The 22,388-nt window shown below is 36.0% G+C and overlaps 1 long non-coding RNA gene and 1 pseudogene across 1 annotated transcript; one reads left to right on the top strand and one right to left on the bottom strand.

Moving 5' to 3' along the window:
• Positions 1-1,417: 1,417 nt before the first annotated feature.
• LOC113918833 lies at positions 1,418-3,667 on the top strand. Its single transcript, XR_003518698.2, has 3 exons — positions 1,418-1,697; positions 2,289-2,378; positions 3,392-3,667. It is a non-coding gene; the product is annotated as an uncharacterized LOC113918833 (long non-coding RNA).
• Positions 3,668-5,489: 1,822 nt separating this feature from the next.
• LOC118357347 lies at positions 5,490-22,051 on the bottom strand (annotated as a pseudogene).
• Between the last annotated feature and the right edge of the window lie 337 nt (positions 22,052-22,388).

The following is a 22,388-nucleotide window of genomic DNA, read 5'->3' on the forward strand; positions in this document are numbered from 1 at the left end:
CAAAATAAATAAATAAATAAAACAAAACCCTAATGTAATAGTTAAAACCCAGTGTAAACCACAATAAATACACTGCTACCCAGATTTCAGTTAAGCAATGCTGCCCTTTGATATTTAGATAAAATTAGCTCGAGCCTTTAGCCCAAGTCCTGTGGGAAGTCCTGCCCCAGTACAGCCAGAGATTAAAATTCTCATGGTCATTTTTTACAGTCATTTTTACTTCTGTGAAACTCAGCTTCTTCCACAAAGCTTTGTTTTTGAATTCCTCTTCATTGAAAATTTAGGAAGATCAAGATAGTTTTTAACTCAGCAAGGCATACTGCTTAAAATTGACCTTAGATATTCCTGTTAGAGCCAATGACTGCTCAATGATCACTTTCTGCACTTTGCTTCAGCCTCCCGACATAAGTTCTCTCTTCTCTTTCTTCCCTCTGTAAGCTTAACAATCCACCCACCCCCTTCCCCGCTGCCCCAAGATATCCACATTTTAATCCCTGGAACCTTTGAATGTCACCTTATGTGTGGTCAAAAAAAAGATGTGTGACTAAGGGTCTCGAAATAAGATGAGTATTCTGTCTGGTGGGTCCTAAAAACAATCACATGTATCCTCCGAAGAAGGAGGCAGAGGAATTTTACAGACAGACACACAGAAGAGAAGGTGATGGGCAGATGGAGCAGAGAGAGATTTGAAGATGCTGACCTCAAAGACTGTAGTGATGCAGCTAGAAGCCAAGGAATCAGAAGCCTGCTACCATCAGAAGCAGGAAGAAGTAGGGTGCCTGGTGACTTAGTCGGTTAAGCATCCAACTCTTGATCTCAGCTCAGGGTCGTGAGTTCAAGCCCTGCGGTGGGCTCCATGCTGAGTGTGGAGCCTACTTAATAAAAGAAAACAAAAGAGAAGAAGCTGGAAGAGGGAAAGCACGGATTCTCCTATTGTCCCCTAGAGCAAGTAGTGCAGCCTTGTCAACACAGTGATTTCAGCACAGTGACATCAGTTTTGGATTTCTGGCTTCTGGAATTGTGAGGGAATCAGTTTCTGTTGCTTTATGCCACCAAATGTGTGGTAATTTCTTGCAGCTGCCATAGGAAATGACTACTGCTCACTCTTCTCTTCCCTCCATCACGCGTCTGTTCATCTCTGCCTTTTACCCCTACCGTCTTGTGGCTCCCCCTGCAGAGCAGTCAGCTGCCCCCTGGAAAACCCTGGCTTTCAGGCTATCCGCCTTGGCCAAACTACATAAGAAGCAGGGGGCAAGGCAGGATGGTCGGCCCCCTGACAGTTGTATAAGAATGTGGCCAATGCTTCCAATAACCGTTTTCTGAACGTTAAGCTACATTGCACTTCTGAATTAGAGTTTTCGCTCGTAAGCAGCCCCACTCTCGTATTGAATTCTGGGTAAAGTGGTGGCGGAGGGAGGCTAAGGCAAATGAGGTTGTGCTTTCAGTTACAGCACATATAGGGATTGGGAATCGGGGTAACAACTCCCTACGAACATGTAAATAAACTTTGAAAAATACTTTGAAGGAATTGGCAAAACAACTACACCTGAGACTTAGAAAGCAAAAGTCAAAAGCAGAGGAGACAAACATTCACGCCATTTACCAGAGACGCGAAGCTGATTCTGTGAACTTCACAATCCCTCCATCAGAGGAGAGATGGAATGAAATCTATACTATCACCACACCATAGCTTGAGAGTAGGTATAATGTTCAGTAATTGGTTGAATTATTTGTATATTTTGGTAACAACATATTGTGGGGTTTCTCAGAGTGTAATTCTCAGAAGCATCAGAGACACTTGTTAAACATTCAGCCATCGCCTAGACCTGAGTCACACTCTGACAGAGAGAAGTGACAATTTGTCTTTATAACAAGCTAAATTTGAGAAACACTAATCTTCAGAGGGTCACTAAAATATTCCCGTTTGTTGCATATCTCAGTTTAAAAATCCTGTTATCTACCCTAGGGGAGACCTAATTGCAATGGATTGTTATTTCTCTCTACAGAGAATAAATACCATTTGAGATAGATACCTCTGATTTAATCTGCCTAGATTCCTATCCATGTAGTAGAGAAAAAGAAATTTGAGATTATTTTTTAAGACATCATAAGAGGCAACTAAAAATCATTTGTATAAGAGGCAACTAAAAATCATTTGTATAGAGCTGAACTGTCTAAATCTAAGCTGCTGAAAGTACCAGTGGGGTCAGATCTAAAAGAATTGAGAAGGTATATATTCCAAAAGGCTTCTGCTCTTGATTTTTTTTTTTTTTTTTTTTTCCTTTCAGAAGGCTCAGACTGAAGATCACTGCTTTTAGTTCTCTGGATGATTCTGAAACTCCCGAGGGTATAGAGTAAGACAGACAGTAGTATCCAAGGTAACTAGGTCTGGAACCTCACAGGGAGCAAAGAAGCATAGATTGTTACTTCTGAGTTGATGGGTTGTTTTGCAGACCAAAATTGCATAACATAACCCAGTATTTCCAACTCAAGGAAAAAAAATAGGTATCTTTGTATCATTCAGTATAATTATTTTTTCCTGATTCAGGTAAGTTTAAAAGGACAAATTGTTGGTTAATTTCATCTTCCTGAATAGGGTATTTTCTTTAAGGATGATCTGTTAAATGATGGTAAAAAACAAAAGCACCTAGGGTTTATTTTCAAGCTCATCATATAAAACAGATTTGTTTTTATTGTTAAGTGAAAAATTTTTTATGTGGCATATGTACTTAGAATTTTAATGTGTTTACTAATTTTCACAGTAATCTGAAACCAATGCACAAGTAAATAATATTTATTAACTGGTAAATGGTACTTCTGTAACTGTGCATATTTTGCAAACTGCTCTATTTGCAGAAGAATGGGCTTTCATATCACTAGGAATCATCATAAAAAAGATCTCTTTCATTACTGTTTCCAAGGAGTAACAATTATTTTAAACCGAGGGGATTCATTAACTTTCAAAATATAAACAAATTGTCTTCTTGTCCCCTTGGCAGGAGGACATCAATGGTTTACAAAAGCTTGAGTGTCTCCTTACCTAAGGAACTACTAACTCTTATTTCATTGGGTTTTTATTACACTGGAGAATAAATCATGCACTAATGGCATGTTTTTATGGCAACTTTCTTGTCAGAGAAGGCTTGTTTTGCTTATCATGAGATGTTCAGGAAATTAACACTCTGCCGTTCTGAAAGGATCCTCAGACAGCCCAGATTGAAGAACAGATTGCTTCTGCAATTCCTTCATTCTTTTGTCACACCTTAATAATTATGCACAATAAGTACCAAAATGCCTCCTATTGTGCACTGCTTATGATCACAGTAGCACAGAGGAAGCCTATGTGAACACAATGGATCAGTAGTATTAACTAGATCCCATCTTTTATCAGGTTCTCTGTGTGAGTAGATGAATTGAAATGAAAGAACAACACTTGAAAGGAGTACTTGAAGAAAATGTTCCCGACTTGATATTGGAAAGAAGAAAATTGTGATGCCTCATAACTGGAGACATTATATATATTTCCATTGTATAAACATAGACAAATGACCTGCAATAAGCTCTAAGTTGAAAGAGAGTACACAAAATTTGTTTTCTTCCTTTACCTTAAAATCATAATAAAACATTTAAAAAATAATAATTTGCTGGCGCCAAAATAAAAAGATAAAAAAAGTCAAAGGTAGTGAGTTGATATTTCAGTAAGTTTCTCCCATGGATAAATTAATGTGACTCTGTCAAGAAATAATAAAATAATTAATTGGTTTAAAAAATATCAGAATCTTCCTTTTATACAATTTATGTTTAATGTTAGAAAATAAAAGCAGATAATCTTGGATTTTATTAATAGTTATTTTGATAACATTTATTTATTGAAGTGTCCCATGGCATTTTTGTGCCTATTTTGTAGCCATTTCTTGCTTAGTTATACCTTGGTTTCTGACAGTAACTACTGATTAAAATAGTGTGTAGGATATTGGATTTTTCACCATCATAGTAGTAACACAAAACTAACTACACACTGCTGAGATAATTATTCAGAGGATTAGGTATGCCAAGTTTCCCTTTAAAAAATTAAAATCATTTTTAGTTTGACAATGTATTCAGTTAGCACTTTTTTTTTTTCTTTAAATGAATTCAGTGCCTCGTAAAAATGCTGGATTGACAGACTTTTGGAGAGGAGGCTTTTGTTTATCCTTCAAATGAGGACAGCCTGGGCAGCAGCAGGGGAAGCTTCCACTTTTAGGCAGGTGGAACACTCAAAAAAGAAAATTCACACTCCTGTCAATACCATTTAAAGTTCTCACTTACACCAGTTTCACATGAGATAAAGCATTTTGTGGTTGTGACTCACATCCTACCCCCCTTCCCATGCTTAACTGAAGCTTTCCAGCCAATTCTGGAGTTAATATGAATCTGCCCATGTCACTGGCTCAGGGTGAGCGCCTGCAAAACTAATACCACCATTTCTAAACTCTGACAACCCATCATTTTTTTTTTTTTAAATCTGTGAAATCCATCCTTAGTCTGACTGGATGGAGTAAAATAAACTGGATCTAGGAGGATCAATAGGAATCTGTCTTGTTTCACGTATGTGGACATCATAAATATTTGTTTAATTCAATGAAAATATTTAGCTTTAAACTTAAAGACTCTTTTCAGTTGAAATTCCCCTGTTTGAGGTAGGGAACACTTCCTTCTAGTGTTAGCTTTGGCCTCACTCGGACAAAACCACAGGGCTACATGCAGGACCTCCCTGAGATTCTGATGTGGAGATTTTTTTTTTTAATTAAAATGCTAACTAATGCTAAATGTTTTGTCATATCATCTGCTTATAAATTATTATTGGTAAAAATTCTGAAGTATATTAATTAAATTATTAACTTTGGTAACAGATTTTTGGGTATTTCAGATGCTTAAGCTCTGAAAATATGCCATGTAAATTTTCATGTGGGAGAAATATTATTTTTTCAATTATAAAAATGTACGAATGCAAAATCTGGTGAAAATATATACTGAAAATAGTTTTGATAATAGCTGTCTATATTAAAATCTGTTGGTAAGGTAATATAAAAGTCTTTTAGTAACATTAATTTCTGCAGACAACAGGCAGTATGTTAAGTGTAGATACGTATATGTAATGTGGATTCATTTTCCAGAAAGAAAATACCATAAGGCTATTTCCATTCTTAATATGAATGGGTATGGCATGTGATCTGTTCTAGGCTTTGAAGAAGAAACATTGATTTGACCAAATGACACTCTATAGACTACAGGTATATCTTGAAGTTATAATGAGTTCAATTCCAGACTGCCACAATAAAATAAATATGGCAATAAAGTGAGTCAAACAAATATTTTGGTTTCCCAGTGCATATAGAAATTATGTTTCCACTATACTGTAGTCTAATGTGCAATAGCAGTATGTCCAAAAAATGAGGTATATAACTTCACTAAAAAATACTTTATTTCTAAAAATTGCTATCATCTGAGCTTTCAGTGAGTCATAATCTATGCTGGTGGAGGGTCTTGCTTCGAAGCTGATGGCTGCTGACTGATCAGGGTTGTGGTTGCTGAAGGTGGAGGTGGCTGTGGCAATTTCTTAAAATAAGACAGTGAAATTTGCCACATCATTGGACTCTTCCTATCACCAATGATTTCTCTGAAGCATACAATGCAGTTAAATAGCATTTTATCCTAGTAGAACTTCTTTCAAAATTGGCATCAATCTCCTCAAACTCTGTCACTGTGCTGTCAACCAGGTTTATGTAATAGTGTAAATCCTCTGTTGTCATTACAAAAGTCTTCACAGCATCTTCACCAGGAGTAGATTTCATCTCAAGAAACCAGTTTCTTGCTCATCCATAAGAAGCAACTCATCCATTAAAGTTTTATCATGAGATTGCAGCAATTCAGTCTCACCTTCAGGCTCCATTTCTAATTCTAGTTCTTCCGCTATTTCCACCACATCTATGGTTACTTCCTCCACTGAAGTCCTGAACCCCTCAAAGTCATCCATGAAAGTTGGAAACAACTTATTCCAAATTCCTGTTCACATTGACATTTTGACCTTCTCCCATGAATCAAGAATGTTCATAATGGCATTGAGAACCTCCAAAAGGTTTTCAATTGACTTGCCCAGATCCACAAGAGGAATCACTATCTATGGCAGCTATCGTCTTACAAAATGTATTTCTTAAATGATAAGACCTGAATGTTGAAATGACTCCTTGATCCATGGGCTGCAGAATAGTTGTCATTTTGGCAGGCATGAAAACAACATTCATCTCATTGCACATCTCCATCAGGGGCTCTTGGGTGACCAGGTCTATTGTCAATAAACAGCAATATTTTCAAAGGAATCTTTTTTTCCTGAGCAGTAGATCTCAGGATGGGCTTAAAATATTCAGTAAACCATGTTGTAAGCAGAAGTGCTATTATCCAGGCTCTATTATTTCATTTACAGTGCAAAGGCAGAGTAGATTTAGCATAATCTGGGAAGGCCCTAGAACTTGTGGAATGCTGAATGAGCCTTGGCTTCAGTTGAAAGTCACCAGCTGCATTAGCCCCTAGCAAGAAAGTCAGTCAGTCTGTCTTTTGAAGCTTGAAGCTAGGCATTGACTTCTCTCTAGCTATGAAGTCCTAGATGCTACCTTCTTCCAATAGAAGGCAGTTTCACCTACATGGAAAATCTGTTGTTTAGTGTAGCCACCTTCATCAATTATCTTACCTAGACCTTCTGGATAACTTGCTGCAGCTTCTACATCAGCTTTGGCTGCTTTTATGTTGTGGAGGTGCCTTCTTTCCTTAAATCTCACGAACCAACCTCTGCTAGCTTTAAACCTTTCCTCTGTAGCTTCCTCACCTCTCTCAGCCTTCACAGAATTAAAGACAGTTAGGGCCTTGCTCCGGATAAGATTTAGTTTAAGGGAATGTTGTGGCTGATTTGATCTTTAATCCAGACCACTAAAACTTTTTCCATCTCAGCAATAAGGCTGTTACACTTTCTTATCATTTGTGTGTGTGTTCACTGGAGTAGCACTTTCAATTTCCTTCAAAACTTTTTCTTTTGAATTCACAACTTGACTAAACGTTTGGCATAAAAGTTCTAGCTTTTGGCCTATTTCAGCTTTCAACATACTTTCCTCACTAAGCTTAATCATTTCTGGCTTTTGATTTAAAAGTGAGAGATGTGAGAATTTTCCTTTAACTTTAACACTCAGAGGCTATTGTAGGGTTGTTAACTCACCTAATTTTAATATTGCTGTGGCCCAAGAATGGGGAGGCCTGGGGAGAGGGGAAGAGAGGAGGGAGCAACCAGTCATAGAGCAGTCAGAACACACACAACATTTATCGGTTAAGTTGGCTGTCTTACATGGATGCAGTTTGTGGTGAGCCAAAACAATTACAATGGTAACATCAGAGATCACTGATCACAGATCACCATAACAAATATAATAATAATAGAAAAGTTTGAAGTACTGCTAGAATGTGACACAGAGACACAAAGTGAGCAAATGCTGTGGGGAAAAAAAATGGCACCAATGAACCTGCTTGATGCAGGGTTGCCTCAAACCTTCAATTTAAAAAAAAAAAAAAAAAACAACCAAAAAACCCCCACCAAAAACCAAAAAAAAAAAACCATAATATCTGCAAAGCACAATAAATCAAAGTGCAATAAAAAGGTAATTGCCTGTACTCTTCAGGATTTGAGAGTAATCAGCCATAACATCTCTGATCATATAGGTCTTAGATATTGATTTGGATGTCTTAATTTATTATTTGTTAGGCCATTCTTTCTTCCATCACTGATATGTATTATCTGCCTAAGTAGTATAGACTTACAGGTAAATGAGGCCTTTTTTCTGACTCTAAGCATTATCACAAACATATGCACCAAGTCTGTAACAAGGGCTATTAACTAAATGAAGAACCCTGGGCTTGAAAGCTGCCCTATTATTTTATATACATAAAAATGTAAAAAGCATTACTTTGGATTACCTAAATGGTCCATCAGGAGCATGATTATTTATAATAATGGTACCAAGATATATTTTATAAAAAAAAGTCTTTCTTTCTTAAGGATGAGTGGTGGCTGTCATTTTTAATTTTCAACCACAACACCAATCATTCTATCTATGTTTGAGGAATTCTTCCTTAAGGGGACCTTCCTTATCTCCCATTTGAGATGCTGAAAATGACTTGTTCACTCTCCAACCCTCACTCGTAGCTAAGGAATTGGCAGACTTTCTCACTCAGGCTCTGTCAAGCATATAAAGCTGCCACAACTTTTGAAGCTAGTGAGAATTAGAAGCAGGAATCAGACTAAGCTTTTCTTCTGGTGAGACTAGTGTCAGGAGTGGCAGCCATGGCAAGTTTTTCGGAATCAGCAGCATCAGGGTTCTAATATTGCTATTCAGTGTCTAGCAGATGTGGAAATAGTGGTCTTTGCTGTGGTCTGTGCCTAGAGAAAGCAGCATGGAGAAATGTATTTTCAACTTGAACCATTTAAAGGGATGCACTTTTGTAAATAACACTTCTTTCGGGTGCCTGGGTGGCTCAGTTGGTTAAGTGACTGCCTTCGGCTCAGGTCATGATCCTGGAGTCCCGGGATCGAGTCCCACATCGGGCTTCCTGCTCGGCAGGGAGTCTGCTTCTCCCTCTGACCCTCTTCCCTCTCGTGCTCTCTATCTCTCATTCTCTCTCTCTCTCAAATAAATAAATAAAATCTTAAAAAAAAGTAACACTTCTTTCTTAAAGAAAAAACAAAACAAAACAAATAAACAAAAAAACCCAAAAAACGAAACAAGGCACCTGTGTGGCTCAGTTTTTTGAGCATCCAACTCTTGATTTCAGCTCAGGTCATGATCTCAGGGTCTTGAGATCAAGCCCCGCATCAGGCTCTGTGCTGGGTATGGGCACGGAGACTTCCCGGGATTCTCTCTCTCCCTCTCCCTCTGCCCACCACCTAACCCCTGCTTGTGCTCCTGCTCTCTCGCTCTTAAAAAAAAAAAAAAAAAAGAAAGAAAGAAAGAAAAAAAGAAAAGAAAAGAAAAGAAAAGAAAGAAGGAGAAGGAAAAAAAAGCATCTTTTACTATGTGAAAAATTCTCTCACTAAAAGGAATCATTAACAGAGTGGAAAGGTGATCTATCTATAAAAGGAGAGAAAATATATGTAAATCATATATCTAACAAGGGGTTAATATCCAGAATATATAAGGAACTCCTATAACTAGCAACAACAAAAGAAATAACCCAATTTTTTAAATGAGATAATAACTTGAATAGACAGTTCTCCAAAGAAGACATACAAATGGCCAACAAACACATGAGAAGATGCTCACCATCACTAGTCATTAGGGAAATGCAATTCAAAAATGCAATGAGATACCACCTCATACTCATCAGGATGGCCACGATCAAAAGAACATAAAACAAGTCATCACAGGGGCGCCTGGGTGGCTCAGATGGTTAAGCATCTGCCTTTGGCTCAGGTCATAATCCCAGGGTCCTGGGATCGAGCCCCACATCGGGCTCCCTGCTCCGCGGGAAGCCTGCTTCTCCCTCTTCCTCTGCCTCTCTCTCTCTCTCTCTCTCTCTCTGACTCTCATGAATAAATAAATAAAACATTTAATAAAAAAAAAACAAGTCCTCACAAAGATGTGGAGAAATCGGAATTCTTGGGCCCTGTTGGTGGGAATGTAAAGTGGTACAGTTGCTATAGAAAACAGTAGGCAAGTTTTTTTTTAAAAAAATTAAAAATAGAATTACCATATGATCTAGCAATCCCCTTTCTGGATATATATCCAAAATAATTCAAAGAAGGATCTTGAAGAGATACTTGTAAACCCATGTTCATTGCAGCATTTTTTATAATTGTCAAGGGGTAGAGGTAACCCAAATATCCATCACTGGTGAACGGACAAAGAAAATGTGATATATACGTACAACAGATATTATTCAGCCTTTAAAAAAAAAGGAGATCCCGTGACATGCTACAACGTGGATGAACCTCAAGGACATTATATAAGGTGAAATAAGCCAGTCACACAAGGACAAAAACTGTATGAGTCCACACACATTAAGTATCTAACATAGTCAAAATCATAAAAACAGAAGATATAAGGTGGTTGCCAAGGGCTGGGTGAGAGAGGGGAATTTGTGTTTAATGAGTATAGAGTTTCAGTTCTGCAGGATGAAAAAAATTCTAGAGCTCTGTTATACAACTGTGTTAATATACTTAGTGAATTCTATGCTTAAAAATGTTTAAAATGGTCAATTTAATGTTAGGTGTGGGTAATCACAATTAAAATTAAATTTTAAATTAAAATATTTTTTAAAAAGTTTTTCTGTCATTTCTGTATTCCAGGATTCATCCTCAGATGTAGATCCCGACTCTTCATCTTACTTAGTTTATCTCGTCAACTCTGATTATGACTAGTTGTCTGCCCCTGAAACTTTTCTCTCTTCCTAGATGTGGCCACTTCACAAACACTATCATGCTCATTCTTTTCTAGATCCTGGAAAAAAAAAAATTCTTGGGAAAAAATTTTGTAAAAATTTCCACTACTTATTACTCTCAAATATTAAAATTCTTAGAATTCTCCTCTCTGAATTTTGTCTGCTCCTAGGCTCCTGGGCATGGCTCTACACATATAACAATACATGTTTTCTCTTTCTACCTTTCAGTGATGTCCATATGCTGTCTGATTTTTCCCCACCTAAATTCCTGCTAAGTTTAGCTGCATTTCCTATGTACAGTTCTCAATAGCTTTATTGAGTTATAATTCATAAATCATTCAATTCACCTGCTTAAATTGTATAATCTAATGGGTTATAGTATATTCACAGGGATGTGTCACCATCATCACAACTTAATTTTAGAACATTGTCATTATGCTGAAAAGACATCTACATATTATCAGTGACTCACAATCCCTGCGCCACCACCCAACCCCCAGCCCCAGACAACACTAAAACCACTAATAGACTCTCTATCTCCACAGGCTTGCCTATGCTAGACATTTCATGCAAATGGCCTCATACAATATAGGATTATTTGTGACTGATTTATTTTAGTGAGCAAAACATTTTGAAAGTTCATGTACATTGTAGCATGTATCAGTACTCCAGAGTTGTGCAACAATCACCACAATTTAATTTCAGACTATTTTCATTATCCTAAAAAGAAAATGTGTACCTATTAGTTCTTCTCATTTCCATTTGCCACCCCATCCCCTGGCAAACACTAATCTACTTTCTATATCTATAGATTTGCCTATTTTTGACATTTCCAACAAATGGAATCATACAGTATGTGATCCTTAGTGACTGACTTCTTGCACTGAGCAAAATGTTTTCAAGATTCATTCATGTTATATCATGTATCAGTATTCCATTCTGTTTTATTGCCAAATAATATTCCATCATATGGCTACATCACATTTTTTATACATTCATCAGTTGATGGAGATTTAAGTTGTTTTCACTTCTTGGTTATAATGAATAATGATTTTATAAACATTTATAAACATTTCATGTGGAAGTATTTTTCCATTTTTCTTAAATATATATACACCTAGGAGTGGAATTGCTGAGTCATGTGATGAGTTTAACATTTTCAGAAACTATCACATTGTTTTTCAACACAGCTGCACCACTTTACATACTCACCAACAATGTATGAAGGTTCTAATTTTTCCACTTCCTTGCCAACACTTGCGATTTGTATATTTTCTTTGGAGAAATGTTTATTCAGATTCTTTGCCCATTTTTAAATTTATCTTTTTAAGTTGTAAGAGTTCTTTATATATTCTGGACATGAAGCCCTTGCCAGATTTATGATTTGCAAATATATTTCCCATTCTGTGGATTTAAATTTGTGGAAGTCTGTGGAAGTTTAAGTCTGTGGAAAAAAAAGTTTTTAATTTTGATGAAGTCCAAATGTTTTTTCTTTTCTTGCTTGTGTTTTGTTAGCTTATCTAAGACGACTTTCTCTAATCCGAGGTAATGAAGACTTACTCTATGTTTTGTTGTAAGATCTATAGTTCTAGCTCATATATTTGGGACTTGAACTAATTCTTTGTTATGGTATAAAGAAGGAATTGAACTTCATTGTTTTGCATGTGGACATCCAGCTTTCACTCTACCATTACTTAAAAAGATTATTCTTTTCCCATTGAATTTTCTTAACATGTCTGACAAAAGTCAATTAAGTCAATTAGGTTATTTTGGAACTCCCAATACTATTCCATTTATATTTGGGTCTATCTTATGTCAGTATCAAACTGTTTTGATCATAGTAGCTTTATAGTAAGTTTAGAAATCAGAAAATGCAAGTCCTCTAACTTTGTTTTTTTCAAGATTGTATTGACTATTTTGGGTATCTCAAATTTCCATATGTATTTAGAATAAACTTGTCAATTTTCTTTTTTTTTTGAGATTTTATTTATTCATTTGAAAGGGAGAGAGACAGAGAGAGTACAAGCAGGGGGAGAGGCAGAGGCAGAGGGAGAAGCGGACCCCCCGCTGAGCTGGGAGCCTGACATGGGGCTCAGTCCCAAGACATGGACAGCATGACCTGAGCCGAAGGCAGATGCTTAAACATCTGAGCCACCCAGGCGCTCCTGAACTTGTCAATTTTCTTTTAGGAAATGTAGTTGAAGGGGCGCCTGGATGGCACAGTCAGTTAAGCAACCAACTCTTGGTTTTGGCTCAGGTTGTGATCTCAGGATCATAAAATTGAGCCCCATGTTGGGCTCCATGCTCAGCATGGAGTCTGCTTCGGATTCTCTCTCCCTCTCCCTCTGACCCTCCCTCTCATGCTCTCTCTCCCTCTCTGAAATAAATAAATCTTAAAAATTGTAGTTGGAATTTTGATAGGCTCGTATTGAATCTAGATTAATTTGGGAGTATTGAAGCTTTAACTCTAAAAAATGTTCCAATCTATGAATGTGGAATGTCTATTTCCTAGAAAGACATTACAAAGGAATGTCTTTTTATTTATTAGGTCTTCTTTAGTGTCTCTCAAATGGTTTGTATTTTTCAGAGTGCAGGTATTACACTTATTTTGTTAAATTAATTCCTTTTTTATTTTATTCTTTTTTAATACTATTTTAAGTAGAATTATTTTTTAATTTTATTTGAAGATTGTTCATTTCTAGTATATAGAAATGCAATTGACTTTTGAGTACTGATATTGAATACTGCAACCTTGCCAAAATAGTTTATTGGTTGTAATGGATTTTTTAGTAAACTCCTTCAGGTTTTCTATATACAAGATCACATTGTATTCAAAAAAAGATGTTTTAAAGTTTCTTTCCAAGATTCTTTTTTCTTCTGTGTATTTCTTTCTTCTTTCTTCTATGTTTTTATTGCCTGATTGTCCTTTCCAAAATCAAGTAAAATATTGAAAAGCAACGCTGAGGGTGGACTTATTTGTCTTGTTCCTGGTCTTAGAGGGAAATTTTTCAGTCTTCTACCACCAAGTATGATGCTATCTGTATGTTTTTCATAGATTCTCTTTATCAGGTTGAGTAATTTCCCTTTTATTTTTAGTTTTTCAAGTGATTTTATCATGAAAGAGTGCTGGATTTTAAAAAAATAATTTGTGTCTCGAGATAATTGTGTCTTTTTATCCTTTAGTTTATTAATATGATTAATTCCATTAATTGACTGTTGTATGGTTAAACCAACCTTGCATTCCTAGGATAAATCCCACTTGGCCATGGGACTTATAATTTACATATAATCTTTTTTATGTGTTGATAGATATGGTTTACTGGTATTTTGTTGAAGATTTTTGCATGTATAGTCATAAGAGATATTGATCTGTAGCTTTCTATTTTCTTTTTTGTGATGTTTTTGTCTGGCATTGGTCTTAGGGTGATACTGACCTCATAGCATGAATTGGGAAAGAAGACAACAGTAATATGCAATTATACTGTATTTTATGATCACCTACTTAATTATCTTTACCAGCACTCTCAAGTGTATGTGGTTTCAAATTACTACTGATGTTACTTGTTTTTAGCCTGAAATACTTCATTGGTATTTCTTCTGTGGGGTGTTTACGAGTAAGAAATTCTCATTTTTAAAAAACCTGGACTGGTGCCTGGGTGGTGCAGTGGGTTAAGCATCTGACTCTTGGTTTAGGCTTGGGCTGTGATCTCAGCGTTGTGAGTTGGAGCCCTGTGTTGGGCTCTGTGCTCAGTATGAAGTTTGCTTAAGACTCTCTCCCCCTCTCCTTCTGCCCAACCCCTGCTCTCTCTCTCTTTCTCCCACATAAATAAATAAATAAATCTTTTTTAAAAATTGGAAATATTGTATTTTCACCTTCATTTTTAAGTAATTTGGGGGGAAGTTTGCTAATTATAAGATTCTAGGTTGACAGTTTTATTTTTTACTTTCAGTGCTTTAAATATGTCATACCACTGTCTCCTGACATCCATTGTTTCTTATGAGAAGTCAGATTTATTATTATTGAAGTTCCCTTGATGACAAGTTAGTTCTGTTTACTGCTTTCAGGATTTTTGTCTTTGTCCTTGACATTCAACATTTTGATCATGATGTGTCTGGTGTTGATCTGTTCATATTTATCCTACTAGATTTCACTCTTGGATGTGCAGAAAAAATGTATTTGGTGAAACTTGGGAAGTTTTTAGCCATTACTTTTTACATTATTTTTTCTTTTTCATTTTCTCTCTTTTCTATTCATGTACCTCCATTATGCATATAGTGCTTCACTTAATGTTATCCTACATTTCTCTGAGGCTATGCTTATTTTTCCTAATTATTTTTTCTCTTTGTTCTTCACATTACATAATATTTCTCAATCCATCTTCAACTTCACTAATTTTTATTTCTACTAGCTCAATCTACTGCTGATCCTCTTGAATAAGTTTTTCATCTTGATTACCACACTTCTGGACTCCAGAATTTTTATTTGATTTAAAAAAAAATTCCATCCCTTTATTGATATTCACTATTTGATGAGATACTGTTATCATGCCTTTCTTAATTCATTAATCATTACTATTTTTATATCTTTGAAAATACTTCTAAGAACTGTTTTGAAGTCTTTCTCTTCTACGTGCATCATCTGTGCTCTCTAAAAAGCAATCTCTATTGCCTTTTTTTTAACAGATCGCACTTTTCTGTTTTTTGCATGACTCAATTTCTTTGCTGAATATTTTATTTATTTATTTATTTTAAAGATTTTATTTATTTATTTGACAGAGAGAGATACAGCGAGAGAGGGAACAGAAGCAGGGGGTGTGGGAGAGGGACAAGCAGGCTTCCTGCTAAACAGGGAGCCCGATGTGGGGCTCGATCCCAGGACCCTGGGATTGTGACCTGAGTCGAAGGCAGATGCTTAATGACTGAGCAACCCAGGTGCCCCTGCTGAATATTTTAGATAATATATTGTAGCATATCTAGATCCTGACACCTTTTCCCCCAGTCTTATTGTTTGCTTGTTTATTTGTTTAATGACTTGGCTAGAGTAGTTCAGCAAATTCTATTTTTCTCTCAATATGCAGCCTCTGATGTTGCTTTTGGAGGGTACAGCCTTGAATGTTCCCCTAACCTACACAGAAGTAATTGTGGTGTTAGCTTGACCTCTTTAACTGTCTCTTTACCTGATCTTTCTGCTAAGCTTTTGATGGTATGTCTCTAGTGGTATCATATTCAGTTAACTTCCTCTAATTGCTAGCTGATTAATATATTGTTTTCAACCACTCTCTGGGGCATAGATAGCCCCATTGTCTTATCCAAATAAAGTGTGACCACCCCATTTGCAGGGGTACACTCAAAAGTTCTTTCAGGTCAGTCTTTGAAACTTGCTTTTAGCCCCAGGATGGCTCCTCTTATTCAATTATTTCCATGGCTCTTTCTGTTAAACTTCCATCTGGTCTACTTGTTGCTATCATGAAGCCCATTACTATCATGGAACTTAATTGTTCTGCTCCAAGATCTCCACTGATTTTAATTCTGTCCATGGGCATGAATGTTCCCCCTGTGTTTCAAATAAAGGCAATCTCTTTATGGAAAGCCATAGCACCTTGTGTTCTTATGGACAGCATCTCCCCCTGTGCAGAAGCTCTGTGCCACTGCTCCAGAGCTGGAGGCAAGGACAGTGGCCTGTTTCTCTGGGAGTGAAACTCTACCCTAGGACTGGACACTGAGGTGATAGTAGTGTATGATAGCCTTGTCTTCTTGTTTGCTTCCACTGGCATATAACTTCCAACCTATGAGCAGTCTGGGGAAGGGGAAAATAGGTCTCAATATTCTAGGCCAGACACTTCTGAGTTAGAGGGACTAGACAAAGGGAACTCCAGATCTCTCAATTTTGTTAGTCTGGAATATAGCTTTTGCAACATGAGCTGGAGGAAGGGGATGAGTAATGGTCACAATCTGTCCTTCTCAAGGAGAAGTCATCACCTAACACTGAGAGTTGGCAGAAGAATGAATTCCATCTTCTTGGTTGCACCAGCCCAGAGTACATCTTTCACCACAATGAGCTAAGGGAGGAGAAGGGGCAGGGTTTGGATAAAATGATACAGACTAAGATCTCACAGAATTTTTTAACAAGATTTTATTTATTTATTTTATTTGGGAGAGGGAAAGAGAGAGAGCATGTGCATGATGTGGGAAGGAGCAGAGGGAGTGAGAAAATCTCAAGCAGACTTCACGCTAAACATGGAGCTCAACACTGTGCTCGACTTCACAACACTGAGATCATGATCTGAACCAAAACCAAGAGTCAGAAGCTTAACCGACTGAGCCACCCAGGCACCCCAAGATTGCACAGATTTTCTTGAATAAATGTTTCTCCATTTGCTGTTTGCAAATTCCTGGAGAATAATTCCCACAGATTTAAGAGCTTTTTTTTTTTTTTTTTTTTACTTTCATGAGTTATGGTTGTTTTGCTGGAAAGAAGTCCCAAAGAGATCCTCACAGCACCATTTCAGAAGTGTTTCTCACATTTTGTACATTTTTACAGTCTGGTAAGTTTATCTAAAGGTATTTATATGTTTTCCAGTTCCACCACTTGCACATTTGTTTTTGGAAGGCAGATCCTATGTTTATGAGTTTTTCACACTATTCTTAGTGGTTGCTTGTTAAATAAACATGCCATACTCCACATCCAATAGTCTGGCTAAATTTCCTTCCATTCAATACATGGTACTTTTCTCTAACAATCATCTTTCCTGCCTTATAAACTATGTCTACTTTGTGCATTTATATCTTGTCTCTTCTGACATATTTCACAATTCATGTAGATCCATGAATCAAAACAACAATTCTTAAAACCACTCTGTCTTCTCAATTACTTCTGTTGTACTACCTTATATTCTCTATAAGTTGTTTAATTATGTTGATGTATAATGATGTGAACTTCCAAATTACAGGTCTACAACACATCATTGTATAAGGACAGGAATGAATTTATTATGTTTCCAACAATATTCCCAATGATGAATATAGCTATCTTTTATTGAGTACATACTACGTGTAAAGCACTCTGCTACATTTTTTTCACATAAATTTTTCCACTTAATTCACAAAAATTTCTGCCATTTAGATATTAGAAGCACAGTTCTACAAATAAGAAAAAGAAGATATGTAACTTGCCCAATATCACTCAGCTGAATTTTATATTCCTAAAAAAGAACTATGAAATATTTATTTTATTTCAAAGCCCATGAGATTATACTTCACATTTAGTTGACACTTTTAGTGTCAACAGCATATTAGGCTATCTTTAGGGACCAGGTAACAACAAATCTGATGCAATATTAAGGGAGGCAATGCAAACTATTGCCAGTGATCTGATTAAGTGACTTAGCCCGAATGCATAACTTTCCACTAGTTCACAGTAATAAATACAAAATTGTTTACTTAGAAAAATAAAAATTAATAGATAATATATCTTTATTCATGGTATTCTGCATTAAATATGGTAAAAAGTAAAGTTGCTATTTTTTTCAGTCTATTTTTTCCCCAAATCTGCCATATCCATAGTCTCAATTGATATTTTCTCTTTCATTATGTACACAGGGACCATGCTACATGGTTTACAGTAAAGAAACATTTTGATCTGAAATGCCAAACCCAACATCATATTTCTTGGTTCTAATATCATTAGACAGTCATATTTTATGGCTGTGACAGCAAGGCTATGACAGATGACACTTTGAGAGTGTTGGAGGAGAAAGCTCATATAGCACTTAATCAAATGGTTGCAATGTCTAAAAGGATTAAAGTCAAGAAGGCTATGACTCATAAAATTACGTTTCCTATTATTATCTTAAAACTGACAATGAAAAACTGTCTATCTTAAGTGTGTGTGTATTTCCTATTCTTCTTTGAAAAATAATTCCACAAGACAAAACTTCAGGACATATTTTCTCAAAGAGCTTTATGTACCTAATTTTTAAAAAAAACGTGTACGTATTTATGTACTTTTTATGCTTTATGAACACTTGGAATAGTAATGTTGGTAAAATAGATGTCAGCTCCATTTCCTAACTAATGAGTACTAGACTGTTGCCTGACTTTACAAAGAGCACAAACATAAGAATTAAAAAAAGAGAAAAATTTCATTAGTCTTAAGAGTCAAAGACATTTATTAATATACTTTTGAGTGCTGTCTTTTGCAAAGTGGAGATGAGTAGTTATAGTCCTATAACTAGGACTATAGTTATTCATTGCCTATGGTAAGAAAAGTATTTGCTCTTTGTTGCCATTAAAAAATATGTTGTCTATTTGCCCTGGCTCATAAAAGCAAACTTGGTGAGAGGTTTATATGACAATTAAGAATTCTTCCAGCAAAGGAGCTTAAAGTGATTTTACTTTCAAAATAAAATTTCCAAAATTCTAATTGGCTACCCTATAGTATTTTCTTACCAAATGTTTTCTCAAAATATATATTTTCAGATTTTTCCTTCATGTGATAACCGTGACTTTTCCAGTATAAGACTATTGGCATAAAAAAATAAATAAATGAAACTATAGGCATGATTGAGTATAGTATCTTAAAAATCTCGCTTTCATTGTCCCTTTGTCTTTTATACTTTTCATAGTCTGTCATAATGAGGACCTACTTTGGGTTACATTAATATCACCTCTGGTGAATTAACTATCCAGAAATTTCACCTGTTAAAAATAAGTTACTGAAAGAAACAAAAACTTATTTATAAACAATGAAAATATATGTCACAAACCTTGCATAATGATTCTATAATTATTGAGACACTTTGTCTCAATAATTTCTCTTATCTCCAAGAGATGAAATAGGCTCCAGGTTAGTGCATTCATGAAGATGTCTGATTTTCAGGACTTTGAGTAAGAAATGTTGGAATCTGTACAGCCATCACTAAAGTTGAAGTCTATCAGGCTAGCTTTTGTCCCTGTATATATTCAACAATTTCATAAATTCTCTCTTCACAGTATTTCTGGAGTGCTGATAAATTAGTGTATATGTCAAAAGGACAAGAAATCTTTGAGTTGGTCCAAAACTGTGCTTTAAACTCAAATGTTCATAGGTTTCAAATAAATGTAAATGGGTGGCAAAACAAAGCCTATGTCCAGCTCCATGTCATTCTTGGTTTTCAAAAAGAAAGTAATACCTGGATTGTCATATGAAAATTTCTGATTTTTAATATGGCCCCCAAAATTTAAAACTCTGTGATTAGAAAACACACACATACACATTAACATCATCATCATCATCATCATCATCTAGGTCCTACCAAGACCTGTTCACAAGTCTATGGAACTTCAGTTACTTGATCAATCCTCAGACATTTTAATTTATATACCTGCAAACAATTTTCAAGAATGAACATCTGGATTTTGACATCTAAATTTCATTACACCCCCATTGACTATACTTGATTTAACTGTCCTTCAGAGATTCTTATTCAGTGCAAACAATGACAATTATAATGCTTGATTGGAGATTGTGGAAACATTTATTCTTGCTAAAGTGGGGAAAACTTGGTGAGTATATGAAATCAAAGGGCTCATATTTTGTGTGAAAAACGTGACCTTTTCCAAGGCACTTTTGTATTTTCAAAATGCATACTAATCCTGCTCTAAGGATCACAAAAAAAGGTTTAATTTATCTTAGCTCTGATCCTAGCTGTCACGGACTCTCAAAGGCTTTACTCTAGTGTTACTGAAACATGCAAATTGCTCAGCTACTGGGAATATATATACTGGACAGAATCTATGCAAGCATTCAGCTTGCAAATGATGTGGAATACCTAATAGCTGTCTAGAAGAAATTTCATATAAAGCTCTTATATTTTACAAGACTGTGGCTACTAGCAAGTCTTATGGCATTTTTCATTACTAAGTCTATATATTTATAAATGTATACATGACTAAAATCCAAAAACTCACAGTAATCTCGTGCTGAAAAGAATTTTAAATATCATTTAGTTTATCTTATCTGAAGTCCCAAAAAGATGATATATTATATTATCATATACTATCAACAAAAGAAACCAAAATTCCAACCCACATATTTTGATTTTAAGTCCAGGCTCTTTCATTATTTAATATGGCCCACCTATAATATAAAATTTAGAATTATTGATTTTAGTATAAGACAAAGAGAAGGCAGTATTGCAGTTACGCTCTAGGAATAACATTCTCATTTCTTATTAACAGCATGCTAGATGTTTGTTCTTTGTGATGTTCTATAAATGTCCATTAAAATGCCTTTCTTCATTTCTTAAAATAATTTTATTTCAATATATAAAGATTCTACACAACAATGATAGATGTAGAAACAAGATAGTTGAGCTTTTTGCTAATGTAATATTAATGTGTAAGTGGTCAAACCACCTGTGCAATTGAATAGCAATCCACAAAAGCATGAGTCCTCCCTTATGCTTAGTAAGTAAGCACTGGTTTAGAAGGAAAATTTCTTACAAAATCTCACTCTTGAAATTAATTATTAAAAGGTGTTTAGAATATGATACTCCATTTATGAATTTCCTATTTACTTAATATAAAGTTATTTGGTGAAGGTATCTTCTCTTGATTAAGGTTTATCCTTATCTGACAGAGTCCATTACAGTCTTTGTCCAGAAATCGTGAGTTAATTTAAAACAAAAAAAGGAAAATCACACTTTCTTAAGTTTAAAAGGGAGCAGTCAAGCCTCTAAAGTAATGAGCATGATATTTAAACATCCATGAGAAGTTATGGAATTAAGTGTAATCTACATGGTCTCCACTTAAAAAGACATAAATCCTTGTTGCAACACCTGCCCAGCTGGTTTCCCTACCCTTAATCTTGCTCCCCTCCAGAAATTTTCTTTTCTGTGCCTGGAAGAATTTTTTAAAGATGGATCTGAAGTTGTTACCTCTCTACTTGAAACTCTTCAGTGGCTTTCTATTAGCTAGAGGATAAACTTCGAGTTTATGTTGAGGCCATTAAGTACCCCGTGGGGTCTGACGGCTGCAGCCCTCTTGCACACTCCGATTCTAGAATATCAGACTCCCCACTCTTCTCATCTAGAGAAAGGCCTTGCAGGTGCTGCTTTCTCGTCTTTCTTCATCTTACTCTTCCTTGTCTTTCATTACTGCTGAGGAGCCCCAGCTTCCTGAAATCTAACCAATCCCCTGAGCTAGGTTACTTGAACCGTCTATATTTTCCCCAAGCCCCTTGTGGCATACCATTCAGGCACCTACTTCTCTCTTTAGGTAGAATCTAACATTCTCCTAGATATCAAGATTCACATCTTGTAATAGGTGACACATGACAATCACCCAATAATTAATTTTAGGGCAGAAGCATGAAAGAATGGATATATCAACTCGAAAAGAATTCATGTGAGAAGTCACGCATGAAACTTGGTGATGTTTCCACTGGAGGCCAAGGAAGACCTCGTGCTGCTAGAATGCAAAGGTCCAGGTCACTGGGCAGAACTGTGCTCTGATGTTGCTCCTGCTGTCTTCTGACTTCAGGTTCTTGACCAGACCTCAATCCGCAAGCCTGGACATCCTGCTGTACCTCTTCATGATCACTCCTTGCAAACATCCCATCTCGTTCTTCAACTAATATTTTGGAAATTTTTTTGAGGAACAAAACCAGTAAGTTCCCACTCTGCCAATGTTTTACCAATGCAGATTTTATTTTTTAATCCCTGTTCTCTCTTACAACCCAGATCATGGGATAGTTAATTATATCTTCCACTCTATTCTTCAGTGACTCAGATTACTCTGGCCTTATTTAAACCAAATTAGATGGTGGTCTGAGTAATATCAACCCTGAAGCCAGATGTTGCCTTTCCCTTGCTTTAGAGCAAGTAAGTGGCTGCCTGATTCCCATATGCAAAAGGAAAAATCTGTGTCAAAACATTTTCCAACAAGAATAC

The sequence above is a fragment of the Zalophus californianus genome, chromosome 1 (genome assembly GCF_009762305.2).
Source record: "Zalophus californianus isolate mZalCal1 chromosome 1, mZalCal1.pri.v2, whole genome shotgun sequence".
Lineage (NCBI taxonomy): Eukaryota > Metazoa > Chordata > Mammalia > Carnivora > Otariidae > Zalophus > Zalophus californianus.